The 14,990-nt window shown below is 38.0% G+C and overlaps 1 protein-coding gene across 1 annotated transcript in view; it reads right to left on the bottom strand.

Moving 5' to 3' along the window:
• GPHN (gephyrin) overlaps positions 1–14,990 on the bottom strand; it is a gene marked incomplete at its 3' end in the record, with an annotated part of 180,068 nt that overhangs the window by 87,748 nt on the left and 77,330 nt on the right. The gene's annotated exons all lie outside the window — the stretch shown is intronic.

Raw genomic sequence — 14,990 nt, forward strand, 5'->3', positions numbered from 1 at the left:
TGTTAGCTGTACTGTAAAGACTCCTATAGAAAACATTAAAAGTCAGGACCGTATATATATGTATCTATAGGAAATGTTAACCAACACCACATAGATAACTACAACTCCCTCTAGCAGAAAGGAAAGAATGTTTGGGAATAAGCAAAGACAAGACCAAATGTAACTGCCTTCTCTTCCCCATCAATCTCATGTGCTTTTTCCCGTTGAGATTTTCCCAGGCATGAGAAGGGTGAATCAGTCTGCGCAGAAGACAGGAAAAAAAAAAATTGCAAAGGGAAGCCCATGTAGCAGGCAGGCAGGAAAACAGTAAAATGGTAATGATAATGGCCAGAAGCTGAGGCCTTCCCTTTTGATCATGTCAGCAAAACAGCGGTTCCAAACAGGCTGGTGGCTTTTATTCACAAGCAGTCCATATGCAGTGGGCATCGAGAAGCCTGGAAGCAGAGTCTGGAAATTCTTGTCTTTTTAGTCCTTCTTCTACACAGTGAATCAGATGGATAATTATTTTTCTGGGACATGCACAACCTTCTGTCCTTAATTCCTAACACAAATTTTCTCAAACGCACAACCCGTCCAGTCACCCAACCTCTAACTTTAGTTAGGACATAACATCTCAAAGGCAGGTTACAGAACTGCCTCTCTCTTCATTTCCTTCACAGTAGTTGTTGTTCAGTGGATCACCTTGTTTCACGTTCTGAAACAAGGTTCTAAGTTAATTGGCATAACTAAAATATTAGCAATGCTCATAAAACTGTGAAATCCATTGTAAAACATCCAGCCAAGCTACAATGCTTTGATGGTCCAGCTATCAAAATAGAAATAGAAAAGCACATCTTAAATTATACGGACACTCTGAATAAGCTAAATTTTCTTGGCAGTTTGATATAGCAAAAGAACAAAATGGAAGAAAACCAGACAAATTATTTCATGGGAAAGATTAAATTATAAATCACATCCTTGTACTTTTGTAAGCTCCTACTTTGCAAATAGCAAAACAAAGTCATAGAGAAGGAAAATGACATAATTAACCCAACAACATCCCTATGAGAAGCATCCAGGAGTCCTATACTAGCTATATAGCTAAAACACCTCCAAGAAGCAATAAACAAAACAAACAAAAAAAATTCCCTGAACAGTACAGATATTCAAGTGGCCATATTCTCCAACATTGCCATTAACATTTAGCATGTTTCAAAGGCATACGTCAGTACCAGAAGACATCAGACACAGCTACCAAGTAAGCCTTCAGACCTTTTATTAATAAGCAAGCTTGGTATGTGCTCAGTTGTGGGGAAGCAGGTTTGGTTTATACAAAACGAAGCAGTTTTAGTTCAGTAGCTGACACTACAGTCTTTTATTTCAAGCATAGCATGTTGGTTTTAGTATCTGCCATCCTCTACTCAGAAACAGAAAAGGCATATAAATACAACCCAGTGTCTGTATTTCTACACAGGCGAAATGAGAAGCAGCAGGCTAGGAATGATGTAGACAAAACTAAAACTGCTCCACTGAGGGAGACTGCCTAAAGATACCTACTGAGATATTAAATTCTCAATCACACTAAAAATTCTTAAAGACTATCCACAGACCTGATGATTTTTATAGTATAGAAGAAAAAGGCACTGCAATGCTGAAGGGACAGTTTGCTGACAATGAAAAAGTTGGTGAAACATGTAATTCTCTGTGTGTGCATACATAGTAAGTCTGTATCTATGCCTTTTATTTCAGCTAATACCGTGCTTCAAAGCTATTCAAAACTGGTTTTAAATATAAAATGCATTTTGAGATTTCTTTTTTGCCCTTGAGCACAGTGACACTTTGAAGATATCATTAGTTAAAATTCTAAACAGGCTTCAAAGGTAGTACAAGATGCAATGAACAACGATCCTGCAGCTTGGGGAGTCCTTCAATGAAATTCAAGTCCATTCTCCAACTTCACAAGAAAAATGACCTTCACAAAATGTCACTGCTAGCAGGCAATGTGATTATTAAAAATGTATAGACTAAGCAACAAAATCTGAAAGGGCAGAAAGCCCAAACAGCAGTAGAGCCCTCAATAGAAGTTTCTAAAAATACTTGTTTCAAAATATATATGCTTATATTTTTTACTGCAGGCAGACTTCTACAAACAGGGGAATGCTTCCCGTTTTCATATTTGCAGCCTGACTGTTTGGAAGTAACCAAAAAAGGCTGCTGCTAAGTAAACAACTTTACAGTGACATCTGCTATTGAAATTGGGCACTGCAAAGTCCACTCTTGGGATGTCCTCAAATAACACAACCTAAACTGTGCAATGTACAGGAACTGAAATCACCGTCACACTGGGAAGCACACTCTTAATTAGCTTTACATATATGAATGACATTAGCACTGCTGCAGTGATTTGCAGATACTTTGTGTCTATCTGTAACAACCCTTCGTTTCACCTAACAATGTACTGAAGTGCTGGTGGCCAGGTTTTCCAATACTTCTTTCACGTTTGAAAGAAGGGTGAGAGAGAGATGGCAAAACGAGATTTTCATCTCTGTTCAGCTCAGGGGTTTACTGTCTGGTACCAACACCTACCTGCATGCAAACTATTAAAGAATTAGTGACTCAGCACTTCCACATTTTACCAGACTCTAGAAGGGCTGAATTAAGATTGTTAAACTTTGTTTCATTGGCAATTTTTTCTTGGTAGTCTCACCATCAGCCAGCTTTTGCCTGCTGCAGGCGGCCATAGTGTTGGCACAAAATGAATCACAAATCAAGGCCCTGTGAGAAAGCCCCTCGCTCTCTTCCAACAGCGATAACGACACTACTATGTGGGCAGAAGCAGGAAAAAATGATGCTGAGATTTCATATGGAGCTGCCACACTGATGCCTTCATTGAGACTGATGCGATACACTGATTTCTCAAACCTGAGGCTGATGACTATACAAAAAGGATGTGGACAATACTGGAGTAAATTTATATAAAATACTAAAAAGACAGCAAGGAAGTGTCCCAGTTTCTGCCCTATAAGGTGGTAGTGCAAAGACGACAGATAAGTACAAGATGGAGGTGGAAGAGAGGGGTTCCACAGCAGCGGAAGCATTTGAGGGTAAAAGCAAGAGTTTGGGAGAGAGACAGAAGTACAGAAAGGACAGTGTGGAGGTTGTAAAGAAAGGAGAGGTTTGTAGTTTAGAAAGGAGAAGGGAATGTGGGAAGAAGGAAGCCTAAGTAGAAAGGCAGAATAGCAGAGAGGAAATCCAAGCAGCAGGATTGTCATAAGGGCAGGGATGCGAGTAGAGTGAGGGCAAGTGAATGAAGCGAGAGGGGTGGCAAGAAGACTGCACAAGGTGGCTTGTACGGACAATACATGAGGGAGAAAGTCAGGAGAAGCATAAAAGAAAACAGGACATGACAGAAGTGTCAGGCTCTGGAGGAACCAGGGAGAGAGACAATGGGACTGAAATAAACCAGTAGTTTCTGCTCCAGAGAGAAAAAATAGAGACTAACAATTAAATAATTAGTTCACAGAACGAAACAATGTCTATGAGAGCAGTACTTCTTGTATTTCATCGCTATATGAATAAACACAATTTATTTTAAAACACATTTCTGATTGTTTCCAAAGTGCCTTTTTATTGGAGTTAGGGCATTATGTTCCCAAACCAACTGATATATTTTTAGAGATCTTTGACGTAGTTGTGGTTGCTTAACAGATGGCTCGCTGCCAATTGGTTTCACAGAGTTCTCTGCTGCTTCGCTGCCTTTCTTTGCCTCCATATAAATTAAGTTAGTTCAGTTGCTAACCTGTGGAAGCCCTCCCAGGCAGCTTCTGGAGGATATACCCATTGCAGACTGATTTAATTAAAAGACTTAGGACCACTCTTCCTGAACTGTTCAGAAACTCCTTATCTTTGTCTTTCAGGTATTAAACATAGAAAAGTTTGACCTCTTAATAGTAAGTAATGAGCTGAGATTTCATACAGTCTTCAGCAGTTTTGGGATGGTAATACAGTTTTATCTCTTCAACTAAAGTGCCAATATGAGACTGAGAAGTCATAATAAATTTTATTAAATTAAGATGACTGAGACAGCTTCTGTGGAAAACATTATTTCTGTGGAAAAAGTTCAAATGAATGCCTCTGCATAGCATATCATAAAGCTATTTATGCAAATTAACAGACAAATTTGCGATAATTTATGTTTAACACACCATGGAATTAGCATAGATAACACTTTATTACCTATTTGAGCTTTTCACTGAAAGCAGAAGTCTTGGAAGGACCTAACCAAACAAATGCCTATATACCCTCTGCAACAGAGCTCACAGACCACAGTCAAACCTCAGAAGACTGGACAAAGAACTACAGAGACAGATCAGTCAAATATGCAACAAAAATGTCAGTCATGTCTGTCAACCAGTTGTGTCAGAAGTCTACACTTTAGGAACTAAAATTGCATCTCTCAGCTTGGATATAAGATACCTTTTTCAAGGTTATTCAGTATATCTCTGCCGGCAATCACATGTGTGCCTGTAATTTCTATTCACAAATCAGCTATTTCAGCTTATTCTCTACTTCCCTACTCCTATTTTGCAGGGGAAAAAATAAGAGCTTAAATGGAGCTAGACTGATTAGAACTTCTCACCTAAAAATCACTTATGTATGTCTTCTCTTAGTACAATAAGTAATACAGGTTGCAGCAGTTGGTTCCTTGCAATACACTGAAAAGTTTTTGGATAAGGATCAGTTTTGCATCACTCATTCTCACCATCATGCTGCCTTTCCTTGAATTTTTCTTTTTCCTTGCCCCCAGTAACCTATGTGATGATATTGTCTTTTATTGTCTTTTTTATGGATCGAAGGCTTGACAGGAACTGTACTCTCTGATGTTCTCCAAAATAAAACTTCTTTGGCTAATTGCTCTGTTAAAATTGACAAATGGATAAAACTGATCACATATGCTATTGACGCAAAGCAACCAAAGTCAAGCAGGTTTGTAAAAGTCTCTCAACTTGTCATCAAAGTTTGTAACTTCCTAACAATATAATGGCCCTAACACATCATCAGGGAGCTGCAGCCAGACATACGCCATGCAATGGCTGTCCTTTCACATGTATGCAATTACGATTATCACTGACTTCTTGATGTCAAATTAGTTGTCACAGATCCATATAAGTCAAGAATGGCCTGCATCCAGAGCGCAATGAATAGCCGCTTCTGGACAGGGTGGATCACAGAAGTAGGTGTTTACTGTGATGCCAGAGCTTTTGACAGATTCACACCCACCCCAATGAACTTGGCCACATGTACCTTAAAAGTAATAGCCTGGCAGTCATAATGTCCTGAACAGTAAGTTATCCATGAGTGCTAATGATGTGGGCCTGTAAAAATCCATCATTTTACAGTCCCAGAATAGTGGAGAATAACTGACGTAACGCTAAAGTAAGCAACAATCACTATGTCTGGGCTCACAGGACAGACTGGTGGTGACTGGCCAGACATCAGGCCAGTGCTGTCCCTAATGTGTGTGCTTGTTCCTCACAAAGTGACCACCCAAGCTTCTGTCAATGTTACTGTACAGTGAGAAAGTAAGCTTGAGTCTGGAGAGTCTCCATTTTGATGTTCCTTGTTGGGTCTTCTTGATGTTAAATGCTGCTATGCGTGTCAGACACACACAGACACATACTGAGAGCTCTCCCAAGCTTCTGTGGAATTATTTTACATAAACCAAACCAAACCATGTCTAAACATACTAGGTTGGCTTAGTCTGTCAACTTTCTCTCTTATCATACATATTCCTCCAGTAACTGACCTGATTACATGTTCTTTTTCTTCTTCTTTTCCCAGCTAAAATCTAAAAACTGCCAAAGGTGGATGAAATCCTGATAAATGTAGCCAACTAAAAATGAACTTTACAAACTGGTGTTATCTGCACACACCAATAACACATTCCCACTGACAATAATTCTGCATCACAAGAATGCTTCCATATTCACAGTGACTGCTGCCACCAAGATCCCAAACGTCACAGAATGACCCTACAGAATTTATCTGGTAAGGAACAAAAATGTCACAGCACTAACTGCTGTTAGATTAGATTGAATACAAATTCTGTTTTTTCTCGTTTTCCCCATACCCATGATTCCCTCTGCCTGCAACCTGCCCCCTCCAAATTCCCTCACTCTCTTCGCTGGGATCCATCGTACCATTTGTACCTCCGGTGAGGCTGCATCTTTCTGGTGAGGCCACACCTCGAATACTATGTTCAGTTTTGGGCCCCTCACTACAAGAAGGACGTTGAGGTGCTGGAGCGTGTCCAGAGAAGGGCAACGAAGCTGGTGAGGGGTCTGGAGCACAAGTCTTATGAGGAGCGGCTGAGGGAACTGGGGTTGTTTAGTCTGGAGAAGAGGAGGCTGAGGGGAGACCTTATCGCTCTCTACAACTACCTGAAAGGGGGTTGTGGTGAGGTGGGTGTTGGTCTCTTCTCCCAAGTAGCTAGTGATAGGACGAGGGGAAATGACCTCAAGTTGCACCAGGGAAGGTTTAGAGTGGGTATTAGGAAAAAATTCTTTACTGAGAGAGTGGTCAAGCATTGGAACAGGCTGCCCAGGGAGGTGGTGGAGTCACCATCACTGGAAATATTCAAAAAACGTGTGGATGTGGCGCTTCAGGACATGGTTTAGGGGGCATGGTGGTATTGGGTTGATGGCTGGACTTGATGATCTTGAAGGTCTTTTCCAACCTTAATGATTCTGTGATTTATTGGAACCTAATGCCTATGGCATGAGACTCAGAGGCCAGGAGCTAATTCAAGGTCCTTCTTCTTTATAAACTGATACCAGCAAACGATTCCATCAGTACAATTCCACTGCGTATATCACCATAAAAACAACTGGCTGGTAGAGGTACCTCTGACAATACTCAATGACTTATGCATGACCAACTCATGAATCTATTTAATTTTTAATAGTTTTACTCCAACGGTAGTTATTTTTGCAAATAAAGAATTACCTCAGTGTGTATTAGTATTTAGATTTTAGTATTTATTGTAACTTTCCTTACAAGACCTTGTTTTCTTCAACTGAAATCAAACTAATCAAAAGATTTACTTCATAACACTCAATTTCATTTTTACTTACAGCTTACAAAATATTTTTGGGAAGATGCTTCACATTTTTATACACAATAAAGAAGTTGAAAATGTAAATAAATATACTAAAGAAAGCAACATTGTGGAATTTGTAACTTGTTCCTGCACCTTGGTAGGTTTGTGTCTAAGTTTTGAGCTAAACCTAGTTGCATTTGATTTACATAAACTTCATAGATCAGTGATTTGCCCCCCAACTTGTGTAACAGAAATGCTAATGAAATTGGTGCATCTTGGCAATCAAACCAAGTACATCATCTAAGTATCACTTCTAATATAGATTAAGTGTTAATAATATTTTTTTAACCGTGATTGTTAAACAAAGTCTTAAGATAGTACATGCGTATAAAATATTTATGCCATACAAACTGATCTTAATTTTATAATACTGCCCACCCCATATACTGTCATAAAACCAATAGAACAGTAATTTTCAGAAACAGTTAACCAAACAATGAAAATGCTTACTAAATGCTTTTCTGCAGTGAGGAATGCATTTGGCTCTATGAAGATGTATGCAGTCTATTACAGCTACAGTCTATTACACTACAGATGCAGTATATTACAGCTGCAAAGGTGTGTGCTAAGCCAGCGTCAAAAGGCAGAGTATTTGCAAAGGGTTAGGAGGATTAGCTTGTTAAAGCAACAGCTGGAAACAAGCCACTGCACTTGCTTACAAAGAAGGGTCAGGTGCCTACTTCCTTTTTCAGCCCCCTTTTTCATGTGGAAAATAAAGTGTGTGCTTCCGGCTCCAACTCCGCTACATGTAAGAATGAACTCCTCGCTGTTCAATAAAAGCAGTACAGCTGAAGACTTGCTGGCAAAGGTACTGACAGCATTTTGCTATTACAAAAAGACTGTTAAAATTTTATCTATTAATAATTATTATTCTTTTAAGTTTTCCCTCGGTTACTTCAAACTGCTTTATATTTAATAGAAAATGTAAAAATCTCTGCAATCCATCACAACTTTTGTAAAACCCTTTAAAAATTGAAGCGGAATAAAACCTGAGAAGTGAAAAATGTTGTTTTCTCTGCAAATCACAGAATCTGCTGTAAGCAGAAATGAGAGAAATATCAATAAGTGTATCTACAACATTGCAATAGGAGTATCAGTAAGAATTCTACAGTTAATGCAACTGACAATGTAATGAGCTTTAACTAGCGGTATAATAACTAGGGAGCACTGTCTCATAAAAAAAATACCCTTCATAGTGCTTCTGGTTGTATGTACTATCTTCTAGACTATGTATCTATACCAAAGGGGAGTCAGGGTACTGTTAGCTTTGTTTCATACAAAACTAGTGTCAAAACTGGATTCTTTATACATGGCGGGGGAGTATATTAAGCAACAAAGTGTAGAACTACATAAGAGAAACAAGCCTGTCACTTTTGCTTAGATGTGATATTGGTTATCACAGGAAGAGAACAGACCCTATTCTTCAGAGATCCTCAACAGTACACACGAAGAATGAGGCCACCAGGTAGAAATGGCGCTGCTTTCTCTTAAGAACTTGCCCAATCTCTTGGCAGTAAAAGAACAAAAAGTTTTTACTTATAATTTCACTTCTCTAAATAAGTAATTCTCTGTTGCTTTAGCTCCAAAGCATTTGCTACTGAGATTAAGGTATGGAAGTCTTTTCTTTTGAGAATGTTGTCTGTTGATTCCTATCATTTGCTACCTTCTGCCAAGAACAAATACTGCATATGAAATATTTGTACTTCTGAAACTCCAGTCAGTTTCTGACATAAGTAAAGTAGCACCTCCAAACAATTTCAAATCTCAAATCATTAATGTTGAAGATTAAAAAAAGCCTTTCCTAAAATACACTACAAAGGACTGACTACTGAGTGGTTAATTTTTCATGAATATACCACAGCAATTTAAGAATTACAAAAAGTACTTTACTTTCTCTTAAGATTCCCTTACACAGTATCTTTATTCCCCAAGTAATGATAAAGCATGTCTACTAACAACAGCTTTAAAGTACTTCTGCCATAACGTAAAAACTCATAGAAAGGATACTTCAGTGTGATCCAGTGATGCAATTTATGTATTCAGAGTCTGAGCAGTTGTCGATTTAGGTACACGTGAATGACACACTCATTGGAACTGAACAACTGAACAGATTTTGAAAGCCAAAGTGTCCTACTGTGCATTCTGTCAAACAATTTCCTATTCAAGATTATTTAACCCCTGGCACAAATCACATTTTTTTTCTCCAATTGTTTCCATGAGAAGGTTTTGCAAAGAGAAGCTGGAAAGTACTTTGTTGAGACTACTGCAGCACAGAGCCTTGAAATAGGAGACAGCAGAATTCCTAATCTACACCAGATGAGGAATATTAAATATATCAAGTTTACCTTTTCCTCTGGAATTTGATTTTACTATTTTATTAATGGTTTACAATACTTAATAACAGTTAGCAATATAACAAAATCCACTATAAAATATTTTCCCTTTATTTCAATGTTCTTAAGATCTTTTCTATACACATTTTTGTGTCCAAAACACCAGTTTCTTTCAGTTTTAGAAGACATTACAGTATCTGTCATATGCTGGGTAAAACCAGTTCAATCATTTCCTGACACTCTTCAGCTGTTACAAGGTAATGCTTTCACATTAATGCAACCTTGCATTGCATAAGTTCTGTCAGTTTACTTCCTAACTGCCCAACTCTTAACTTTGAAACCCTGAAGTTCTTATAATGTCTGCACCTTTTCATTAACAGAGATATAGCAGCATAGGTACAGAAGAACCTCCCCTCACAAACACTTCTGCTGTGCTTGAAGCAGTGGAATATGTTGTGCAGAAGAATCTTTTTCATTTATTAAAATAAAATTAACTCTGTGTCCAAATGTTTTCAGCAGATTGATCTTTATACTCGCACTGTAGAAGTGGATCGCTGAGAAGAGTGGTGGCTTTTTAACAACTGGTAAGGCAGAAGAGATTCCTAGATAGGCACAGCAAACAAGTTGGTTCTTCCTCTATGTACTTAAAATGTACACAGGACTGGACTCTTGCAATAAATGCTAAGCAGCTCACTACCACAGCAATGTAGTGATGCAGAGAACAGCAACTACAGATCTGAGTAGTTTTACTTAAGTAAAAAATCAGACCGTGGAATTCAAAATAATGTATATGGCTAATGAAAGAGAGTAATTCAGAATAGCATGGAAGTCATACGCACTAAGGTTAGCTGCCCAATACTATGGGTCTGATTAAAGAAGTTAAATAAAAAAACCCTCATTTTAAGAAAGCTAACAAGGAAAAGAAACAAAGACACAATATATTTCTGGGGTAAATATTAAGCTATCTTAACAATGTGACAAGCTATTAACTGAGAAAAAAACACAAGTTCCAAATAAACCCATCTTTGTTATGCTTTAAAAAGTCAAAAGAAAACTCTACTACTACAGACTTCCTCTTGCCTGCAAAGAGCAGTGATGAGTTAATAGCAGTTTCTCATTAAGATACTGCAGGAAACAAAATCCCTAGGAGATCAGGACATCTAAGAACTTTGTGCCTTTCTCTGTTCTTCTCATCCCAGGAACCAGCAATGTTGAACAGCAGAAATCAGTAAAACTTGCATGAATTGTAGAAGAGTTTGAAAGAGACCACAGTTTTAGGCCTTGCTGTTCACGGGTTAATTCCATACACTACTGGATACATAAGCACTATTTGGTTTGAAAGAAAGAACTGGTCAGCTCGTAGAAAGAAGTGGCAATGGCGCAATCATCTTCTACTCTTGAAAAGGGAGCCCAAAAATTCAGGCAAAAAAAAAGTGCAATGTGTAGGTTTCATTCAGCGTTGAAAGCTGCAAAATCTGCCACTTAACTGTTGTACATGATTGCAACACTACACAAACGGAAACTTATTTCATAAAGTCTATCTACAGTCTATCTGAAAAAACATTAAAAGAAAAAGCTTAATTAATGTGTAGAAATATTTCCTGAAAGCAAACAGCAAGGGTGGAAAAGATTATTTAGTGTTGCTATGATATACTATGAGAGCAGCAAAGGACTAATCAAACAAAAGTTTAGGTGCAGTTTCAGATAAAATTTCTGAATCATGACATTTAACTGACTTCATCAAACTCCCAAATGAAGTGAAAGAAGCTCCAGTAAATTCAAAATCTAAAACCTGGATGGGCAGAACAACAGAAAAACATATTGAGGGGGGAACAATTCTGCAACAGTCACTGAAAGATGGATGACTGGGTCCTCCTCCATGTATAAATTAAACTGATATATTCACTGAGTTTATGAAGGAAATTCACTAACTTTAAGCTATGGACATTATCTTAACAAAGAATCAGTTAAAACTGCATTATAACCATGCAAACACCTTTTCCTAGACTGTAATCTAAAGGACATTTTAAGAAAAGAGAACCCAAAGGATGGAGTGCTTAAATCTTCCCAAATAAATTCAACAGAATAAACGAAAAAATCATGGGTTACACATTGTGATGCTCAGAAGTACTAATGTAAAAACAGTATTGTCTTGCTTCTTACATCTGCTTTGTGTATGTATCTCCTCATTTTTCCAAGAAAAGCTATTTCCCCACTAAGGAAAGGGGTAACAGTAGAGAGACACTGAAACTTACTCAGTATCAATATACCTTCAGCAAATTGTTACATGAGTTGTGATGGCAAAAAGCCTTCATCACTGCTGGCAATGCATGAACCAAAAGGCATATATGTTCTTTAGCATAACACTTACAACCTGAGGCATTCTTGTCTAAAATTAAACAAGTAATTTTTTTCAAACTAGATCCAGAAGCAACATACAGACACAATAAAATCTGAATTCCAAGTTGATATGAGTCACTGCCAGACACTTTATTCTTAAAAGAATGGAAAACTTCAACTGAAACCAAAAGCAATGATTAAGAGGATCAAGGCAGAAGAACACTTTCTGGAAATCCCAAAGGTAACAAAATGCTCTCTTTCTGAGAGCAAAAGATCTGTATTAATTAGGAATTCTTTTTTTTTTTTTTTTTCAGAAACAGCTGAAGAGATTATCTCCTTAGAATCTACAATGCTGACTATCATCAGAAAGGATACCTTTAGAAAACAGAATAAAGAAAGGAAAATGTAAAAATTTTAATGAAATTTAAACACTGCAGTGAAATAAGAAGAGGATATATGAACACTCGCCTGACAAATAATTTGTATGATTAGTAGTTCAGGAAATGAGTATCAGGAATGTAACAAGGTTTTTTTTTATCAGAGATAATAAAGCAGGAAAAGAGTCTAACAAGAGGACATAAAACTGAGATACAATTAGGCTGATAACAGGAAATTTAGTTATCCTGGAAAGGGAAACTCTCTAAGCTGGAAACACTTGTAACTCTTCATGACTGTTCCAGAAGCTAATTTTTTCATTGAAAAGTACGCAGGATAAAGGATACCTTAACAAAAATTTTAAAACCCAAAAAGATCCATTAAAAAAAAAAAAAAGACAAAATAATATTGTATTTCATTGTTCCAGGAATTTGATAGAGATGATGTTATTCCCAGGGCTTTGTGTGCAAATTTTTCATCGTTTCTTTAACCAAATTTTGACTCGTTTATAAAACAGAAACTACAATGAATTCTTTCAACTTAAAATAGATTTTTTTTTTTTAACTGATTAAAATATTTGTACCATAACTTGATCACTGCAGATGGCAAACTGATTGCCTGGATATTTTCAGTGAAGCTGCCCGAGACAGCACTGCATCAGTTCTCTGGTAGGTATAATTTTCAACCAAGAGAATTCCATACATTCAAGAAAAAACGTTGTGTTTATTTTCCTTCAGTTTCTGATGCTTTTCCTCCTTTTGTTTAGAGTTTATATAACCTGCAGATTATTTGAAAACTAGCCATTTTTCTGAGGTAATATTGATTTAAAAAGCCGTATTAAAACTAACTAAAATGATACGGAAAAAGGACTTATGGTTCTTGGGATAAGAAGTGAGTTCCAGCAGCATCCTGCAGCCCCGCAGTGCTAGAGTGAATATTCCTCCTCCCTTCCAGCACATGATGTCACGTCTCAAACAACAGTATAGGGAAGCAGCAAAGTAACACTGGGAGTCAAAGCTTGGAGAAAGAGGACTGCCACTGAGATCTGTTCTTGTCACCAGATCCCTCAACAGTGTGAAGCTGGAGGGATGTGAGAGACTGGCAGCCTACTGTCTTTAAGAGTTTGCAAAGTTGTGAAAAAAATATGCCTGGAGGAGCAAGGGAGGGTTGGAAAGGCTGAGAAGAGAGAAGACAGGAGAGCCTAGGAGACCACAAGGGAATAAAGGCAGATGTTCGTGTCCCCTGGTTCCTTGGAGCAGAATACAAGTTTACTGGATTTCTAGAGGTTAACATGAGAACTGGGAGAAGGTTCCTACTGGCTCTTGGGACATTGTCTGCCATACTGGGAGCCATCCTCCACAGGGGCAAGCTGGTGTCAGGTGCATGGGAGCAAGGTGCTCTCCCACAGCGTCCCTGTCTGATCCCACAGCTGACCTCACACAGGTGAAAGAGGCTACTGACTCAGGGGATGCTGCCCTGCCTGTACGGCTAGACACCATTTCGCATATTTAGGGTATCTCTGAAGTTAGCAACAAGTAGTAATATTACATCTGGAGAGATTAAAAGCTAAAGTGAAAAGAATATTACATAGAACTATTTTAAGTGTCGGAAGAATTTATCATGAAATCAAGACAGGGTTAATTATGACAGAGTATTCTCTCTGGTTCCTAGTTGGTACTCTATTCAAAAGCATAATTAAAACCACAAGCACTCATAATAAGCTAGAAACTGTGGCAGAGCTAGGAAAAGACAGGTCAAGTGGGTTGAATTAAAAGAAAAGAGGCAGGAAATCCTGCTTCTTACTCTAAGCTGTGACAATAATTTATTCCCTTACTACAGACCTCACAGATGTAGTGAATTCCTTGTTCTTAATCCGTGAGAGTGGCAAAAGGTTTCTGTAAACTGGCAATTGACCATTCTCCCAGTACAGAAAGAGGAGGCGGCAGCAGCTAGGACACACTGAAGTTTGGTAATACCGTACTGATCCAATGGCTTTTTTAGATTAGCTGCAACCTTGTGTTTTAAATGAAGAGATCTATAACATTTCTTAATTTAGCTCCTTTGATCCACTGTATTTACGAACATAGCTCTACATTCAAACCTTAATCTTTCTGAGCCTCAGCAACAGATTGTTTTTTTCCACTGTTATTACCTACCTTCCATGGATTCTGAGAATCACCATAGCTAATATTAGTGATGTGGTTTTGTACTTAATTACTACCAAGTTTAATACTGAATACAGTATTACTGAACAGTAACACAGCTATCAAAGGAAGTGATGGAAGCAAAGACTAAATAGAATTCAGTTTTGGGTGGGTTTTTTTGTTTGTTTGGGGTTTTTTTTGGTTTTTTTTTTTTTTTTTTTTTTTTTTTTTTTTAAGGAGGAAAAGGGTTTTGAGCAGTTCTATGAAAAAGCTGGATGTTGGTACTGAGATCAGTTTTTGGCTGGTGTGCTGAACTGAATCAGATCATGAAGGCGCCAGACAATATTTTTTCCCCATTCCTTACAATTCTTTTTAATTTTTTCAGACTGGTGCATATTTAGAAATAAAATCTAGGCAGGTGGGCAGGACAATACGACAGAAATGCCAGGCATAAAAGCAAGTGGACAGGAGAGCAAAAGAGCACGTATCAGTGAGTAAGCAGACTCAAAGAGCAGCAAGGGGACAGTATAATCAAGAAGCAGGTGAAAAGGCAGGAGGAAAATGCCAGACATTCAGCAAGTCGATAAAGCAGTACCAAACAGCAGGTGTGCCAAGCAGCAGAAGAGCAATTCCACAAAGTCAGCAGACGCGCTCAGCAGG

The sequence above is a fragment of the Phaethon lepturus genome, unplaced genomic scaffold, assembly GCF_000687285.1.
Source record: "Phaethon lepturus isolate BGI_N335 unplaced genomic scaffold, ASM68728v1 scaffold875, whole genome shotgun sequence".
Lineage (NCBI taxonomy): Eukaryota > Metazoa > Chordata > Aves > Phaethontiformes > Phaethontidae > Phaethon > Phaethon lepturus.